This window comes from Alexandromys fortis, unplaced genomic scaffold (genome assembly GCF_014885135.2).
Source record: "Alexandromys fortis isolate MF-2015 unplaced genomic scaffold, M_Fortis_MF-2015_v1.1 scaffold_116, whole genome shotgun sequence".
Taxonomy (NCBI): domain Eukaryota; kingdom Metazoa; phylum Chordata; class Mammalia; order Rodentia; family Cricetidae; genus Alexandromys; species Alexandromys fortis.
The window spans coordinates 5,550,641-5,556,904 of NW_026067998.1; positions in this window are offsets into that span (position 1 = coordinate 5,550,641).

Here is a 6,264-nt window from a genome sequence, read left to right on the forward strand (position 1 = left end):
TGGGAACAGAACTCATATCCTTTTCAAGAGCTACGAGTGTTCTTAACTGCTGCGTCAACTCTCTAGCACCATTCATTACATATTTCAGTGATAAAATTTGAAGAATGCAAACAGAGCAGTGATTGTCAGGGAATGGAATGAGAAGAGGTAAGATGGTTCTTGCTCAAAGGTACCAGGAGGAATAGTTGGACGGAACATTCCTTTATCTTGATTCTGTTGACAAGTGTGCAAATCTTCACTTGAGATAACATGGCAGTTAAATGTACACAAATACATGTGCACCAATAAGTACATATGTGAATGGATAAGTCTGAGTCAGGTTAGTAGGTTATAGTAGAATATACAAATATAACAAGCAGGAAAGGGTAAGTCTGCATCAGGTTCAGGACAAGATAACCTTTGCAATTACAAACCTACAGCCACTTCAGGTGTTTGTACTTGGTGTGCAAAAGAATGGGCCCATCAGCAGTAGGTATGGATGGAGATGGGGCTCAGAAGATCTACTTTGAGTATGCATAAATATAACAAGTAGGAAAGGGTAAGCTGAGTGAGGCTAGTTAGATTATACTAGTATACACAGATAAGAACAGGTAGGAAAGAGTAAATCTTGGTAGGGTTACACCTCGACTGGTGTCGCTGCCATAATTCAGAGATGGTGACACCACAGTGCATATCCTAGTTGTTCTAGAATGTGACCAGAGGAATAAACCAGCAAACAATGGGATCTTTGCATATCATACACAATAACGGAGTGAATCTAAAATTGTATTATATAAGAATTTCAATTACAATTATTAACTGAAAAAAATATTTGAATGTTTGAAGAGATGTTTCAGCAAAGGCTTGAGAGTTAAACCCATGAAAAGATGCTTTTTGGGGTGTATCCTCTGAGCAATGCATACTAAAGTCTCACAAAAATACTATTGCACAGTACTGGTGTGGATATAATTCCAAAAAGACAAACAGCAAAACAGTGAGGGCAAGGGCATGTAAAAATAAAGTGTCTTTCACGCAATGCTTGCAGGGATGCAAAATGATCCCCCAAAAAATAGTTCGTCATTATTTTAAAAGCTCCAAAATCCATAACATATAATGCAATCCACCTCACATTTGGGTTTCTATCCAAAGGAAATGGAAATAGACATTTATACAGAGAAAAATATATAAATATTTGGCAATATTATTCAGAATAGCTTAACAGTGTAAACAACTAAGTGCCCATAAAATCATGAATGAATGAAGATCACTAGATATAAGCATACAATAGGAAATATGAAGCAATAAAAAATGATAGGGTGGGCTTTTTAGTGATGTGGTTCCTTTTGAATTTTCTTTGTTCCCAAATGTAGCCCTTTTATGTTTCTCTTAGACACCAGTGTAAAAACCATTGATTCACCAAGCTGAACTTGGGTGTAGTTATTACTTTGGTCTACAATGGCCTCCTTTCTCTGGTGAATGGGCTATTTGCCCAAGAAATTTTTGAAAGCAATTTGTATCTCTATTTTTATGTTTTAGCTATTTGGCATTTGAGAAACCCTGTAAAACATTAGCTGTCAGGGATGGACAGACGACTCAGACATCAAGATGAACGGATGCAGAATCATGTAGACCTGCATGTCAAGAACCCATGGAAAGAGCTACATGTGACAGTGTGTACCTATATTCTCAGCAATAGGAGGGTTACTAAGATTACTGTTTAGTTAGTTCTTCCAGAATGGGTAAGTTCCAGGTTTAGTGAGTGATCCTGTCTAAAACATATGATGGAGAATGACTGAGGATGATACCCAGCATTCATACCCGGCACACACACACACACACACACACACACACACACACACACACGAGGTGTATATATACGTGTGTTCACACATAGACACATATGCACAAATGCACATTTGCTATCAGGCAAAATACAACTCAAGCCTTTAAAATAACGAAATAAAGATATTTTTCACTTGAATTCACAATGATATTCTCAATGGTATGTAATCACAAAACTATTCTAATGGCTCCTTTTGCCTTTTCCAAACATCATTTTCTTATTTAGCTTCAATTAAATAATTTTCTAGTTTTTCCCAAATACTAGGTCTAACATTTTTGCGTCTGTGGAAATGAAATAATTTGATTCTGCTAGTTTTCACTATTTCATTCCAGGTGCGGTACTAAGAGCCTAATATGTAAAGAATGAAACAACAACCCCCTGTTTTCATGTTCATAAAGTAATGGAGACATGTTGCTTCATAACAGAAGTACCATGAAGGGTAACCCAGCTTGACACTGATGAAGCCCACAAAAGGTTCTTATCCATATCTGGAATGAGTCTGAAGCAAAGAGGAGAATTTGTGGCAAAGGAAGTGGCTCACTTAATTGGAGATGAAATTTTTGGCAAAGACTGTGTCTTAGCTACTATTCTATGGCTGGGAAGAGACACCATGAAAAGGACAATTCTCTTTTTTAAAAAAGCATTTAATTGGGGACTTGCTAACAATTTCAGAGGTTTAATCCGTGGTCATCGTGGCACTAGATAGATTGCTGAGAACTGTACATCATGATCATCAGGCAGCAGGTAGAGAAAGAAAGAAGAAAAGAAAGAAAGAAAGAAAGAAAGAAAGAAAGAAAGAAAGAAAGAAAGAAAGAAAGAAAGAAAGAAAGCCAGCCAGCCCTGGCATGGGCTTTAGAAATCTCAACCCCCCCCCCTCCAGAAAAAAAAAGAAATCTCAAATCCCACTCCTAGACACAAAATGGATCTGGTAGGCAATTGGTTAAGAGGACCATAAAACACTTTGAAGTTTTATACATACATATACACACACATACATGTAATATATACACATATGTTTATACACATATATTATATATAAAAAACCATTAAGAAGGAGAAGGCTGAATTTGTCTACCATGTATGCAAGGCCAGGGCATCGGTAATTTAAACAACAAGTCTAAGAACACTAATAGGCTGCCAAAATGTCTTCTGCTTACTAGCTGTTATTGAGCACCAAAAGGAAAATATTCATTAATTAAGTGCTTTTAATTATTGGGCAGATAACCTATGACTTACCTTGGACTTCCATCCCAGTAAACCCACTGGAAGTTGAAAATATTATAAATTTGAAATTTCATGCACTTAACCCACTGTGCATTGTAGCTTAAAATAACATACTCGGAATCTAGTTGAGCAAAGTCATCTAACAGAAAGCCCATTTTATCAAGGAGGGTAGAACACCCTACATGATTTAGTGAATACAGTGAGCATGGAGTGCTGGTTATTTGCCCCTGTACCGGTGGAAGCCTTGGTGTCCTGATGGCCATCAGGAAGGAGTGTCTGTGACATATCAGTAGCCCCTGGAAATATCCAAGTTGTGGATTCAAATCTCTGCTAAATATGAATGTTTTTCATGCCATTGTAAAAGTTAAAAAGTATTGAGTTGAACCTGTACTGAAGCAGTACTGAGACTCACATCTGATCCACAAGTTGCAGGCAGAGAAAGAACAAGACTGGGCCAGCGGTGGGCTTTTGAAACCTCAACGCCCACTTCCAATGGGACACCTCCTCCAACACAGTCATACCTCCTAATCCTTCCTATACCAACTGGGGACCAAGCATTCAAGTGTAGGAGTCTATGGGGGCCATTTTCAACCAGAACACCATGCTGGGGAAGGTTCACAAGAAAAGATACTCCCAAACCTTTGTCTAGGACTTCCAGAATCTGAATAATTACTCTTGTACAGTTTTTAAAGCATCCTGTGTTTGCAATATTCACTGTGGTTTAAAATGATTGACCAATTACAATTAAAAAGCTAGTAAATTAAAACTTGCAAGAGGGTCAAGCTAAAGGTGTATGGGAAGCCCAGGAAGTTACGGACTTGTGGGAAAGGGCCACACTGAACCTCACTAATGTATCTGGATTAATATTCTCATCATGTTCAAGTGTGCACTTCAAGGCATTGCCTTTGATTCTCAAAAAAAAAAGAAGAAAAGAAATCAATTTTTTTTAATATAAGTGCTTCTGATGCCTCTTATCCGTGAATGATGCTGTGTGTGCCAAGGTTAGCTACTTGAAACTGACTGAGGACAAGGATCCAGCACCTCTCATAATCTTAGCACAAAGCAGCCTCTGCTGTGTGAACAAAGTGGCCCCTCCTCCGAGAACAATGTGTCAGTCATGAAGACATATCTGTGCTGCGCTTAAAAACTGTGTGGAGAGAAATGCTGTGTCCTCCCCCGCACTGAAATTAAGAGGCTTTCCTCTGGATTCCTTTTATTGTCCTCTTAAGGATAAGTAGTTGTTTAGGGTAGGGTACTATATATCATTTTCTCCATGTAGTCTCAGTTCTTAGAACACTGTTTGGAACAAAAGGGAGCATAGGAAATGTGTGATAACTAAATAAATGATTTGTAATGCAAGCCTGCTTTCCCGTTCCTAAATCTGGAATTGATCTCCCACTGGCATGTGTTTCCCTTGCTCCAGGTATGAGCAACATGCTCTCAGGAAAGTAGAGAAGAGGTATAGAGTGAAAACAAAAGACAAACGGAAGTCCTGAAGAAGATGCTGCACCGGAAGTACATTGCAACGTCATTCTCCGGTCAGACAATGGTGCTCACATGACTGGGCAGATGAGGACATGTCTGCCCAGAGCTAGACTCAATACATCAGGCGTTGTCATTTCCAACTGAGGCTCTTAGTCATGAAGGACAGTTTCTATCCATCAGGCTTCTCCAGACCCCTGTTTTCAAGGTCGCCCTCACTACTGAAATCTGGCTGTTAGTCTATATCTTGGCATGCCTGGCTTCTCGGAGTTAATTAGGTCCCCTAGCCCCACCTACCCTAGAGTGTGAGCCCTGGCTGCACTCCGGATTCTTATTCCTAAGGCCTAGTGATGTTCTCTGAGGACAGCCACTTTTTCTGTCTCCCTGGCCTGAGTCACACTCCCTGACCTTATGCCCCACGAACTGGTACACTATTTCAGACATTGAATTTCTGATGCCTGTCCTGCAGCAACTGAACTATGTGTGTCATCACCTTAAAGAACATTCCAGAAGGAAAATTGGGGTTTAATCTGTGGCCTAAGTCCAGAATCAGAAATTGATTTATACCTATTAAAAATAAAACAACAAATGAATGAATGGATCCCAATGAGAACACTGAGTGATTATATGGAATTTCATGCCTGTCTTCTGTCAGTTCCTTTAAAATGCTTTAAAACGTCTTTTCTGAGCTCAAAGGAGGTCTGTCCCAGAAACACGGTTAACTGACCATAGACCTTAGTTGTGACAACTGTCCCCTCTGCCCTGCCCTCACTATGCTCTGGATGTCAGTGAGCTTTCTCACCTATGTAAGGCAGCTGGGGGTATTTAGTGTTTACACAAAGAATAAAGGAAGGGGGGCATGTACTTTTGAAAGACCCTCTCTAAATCCTCTCCAGCGCGGGGGCTGATCTGCAACGTGTTGCAGAGAGGTGGGCAGCAGCTAAGGATTGAGTTCACCCCATTAGCTCTCATGTGTACTCGTTCAGAGTTTAATAGACTGGCTTGCTGGAATGGAGAGAGAAGTGAGAACGTGGCCCCAGGGCTGAGACTTGGTGGCTTTCAATCTTTTGTTCTTTTTCTCATACCCTCTCTGTAATCCCCTCCTGCAACACACATACATTTAAAACGATGTCCAGATATCTCTGTCTACCGTATGTACAGACCAGACATTACAGGATAAAGCCGTCTACAGAGAGGTACAAGAGACATATAAGCAATCAGTCACAAAATACCAGATGCATAGGTATGTAGTAAAGCTATAGATGCATTTAAGTGATAGGCTGAATGCTTTTTTTTTAAAGCTAGAACAGAATATTTTTAAACAAACAAGCAACTGGCTTGCTTGGCAAGGAACGGTGTTTCCAGTGTCTACACACCAACTTTGTTTTTTAAACAACTTTGCATTTATAAGAGACTTCCATTGTAACCCCATTTGTAAGTGAAGGGAGTATGACTATAAACCAAAAAGGAAAGAACTGACTGGTCTAAACCTTCTGAAAAATGTCTTCTACATGAAGCCCATCACCAAGGGCTTGAAATCACTCCACACACAGGGGTACACTGCCCAGATCAGAGCTTTCATGGAGACACCCTAAAGCCGGTCTGGGAAGCCTCCTCTATCTCCAGGTAAAATGCTCTGAGTCCATCCCTATCTTTGGCACCTCAGGGAGATAAGAAGAGTGGGTAGTTAGACTTGGGAATGACTTTAGGGTTTGGAGCCCTCCATTCTAGGGGAG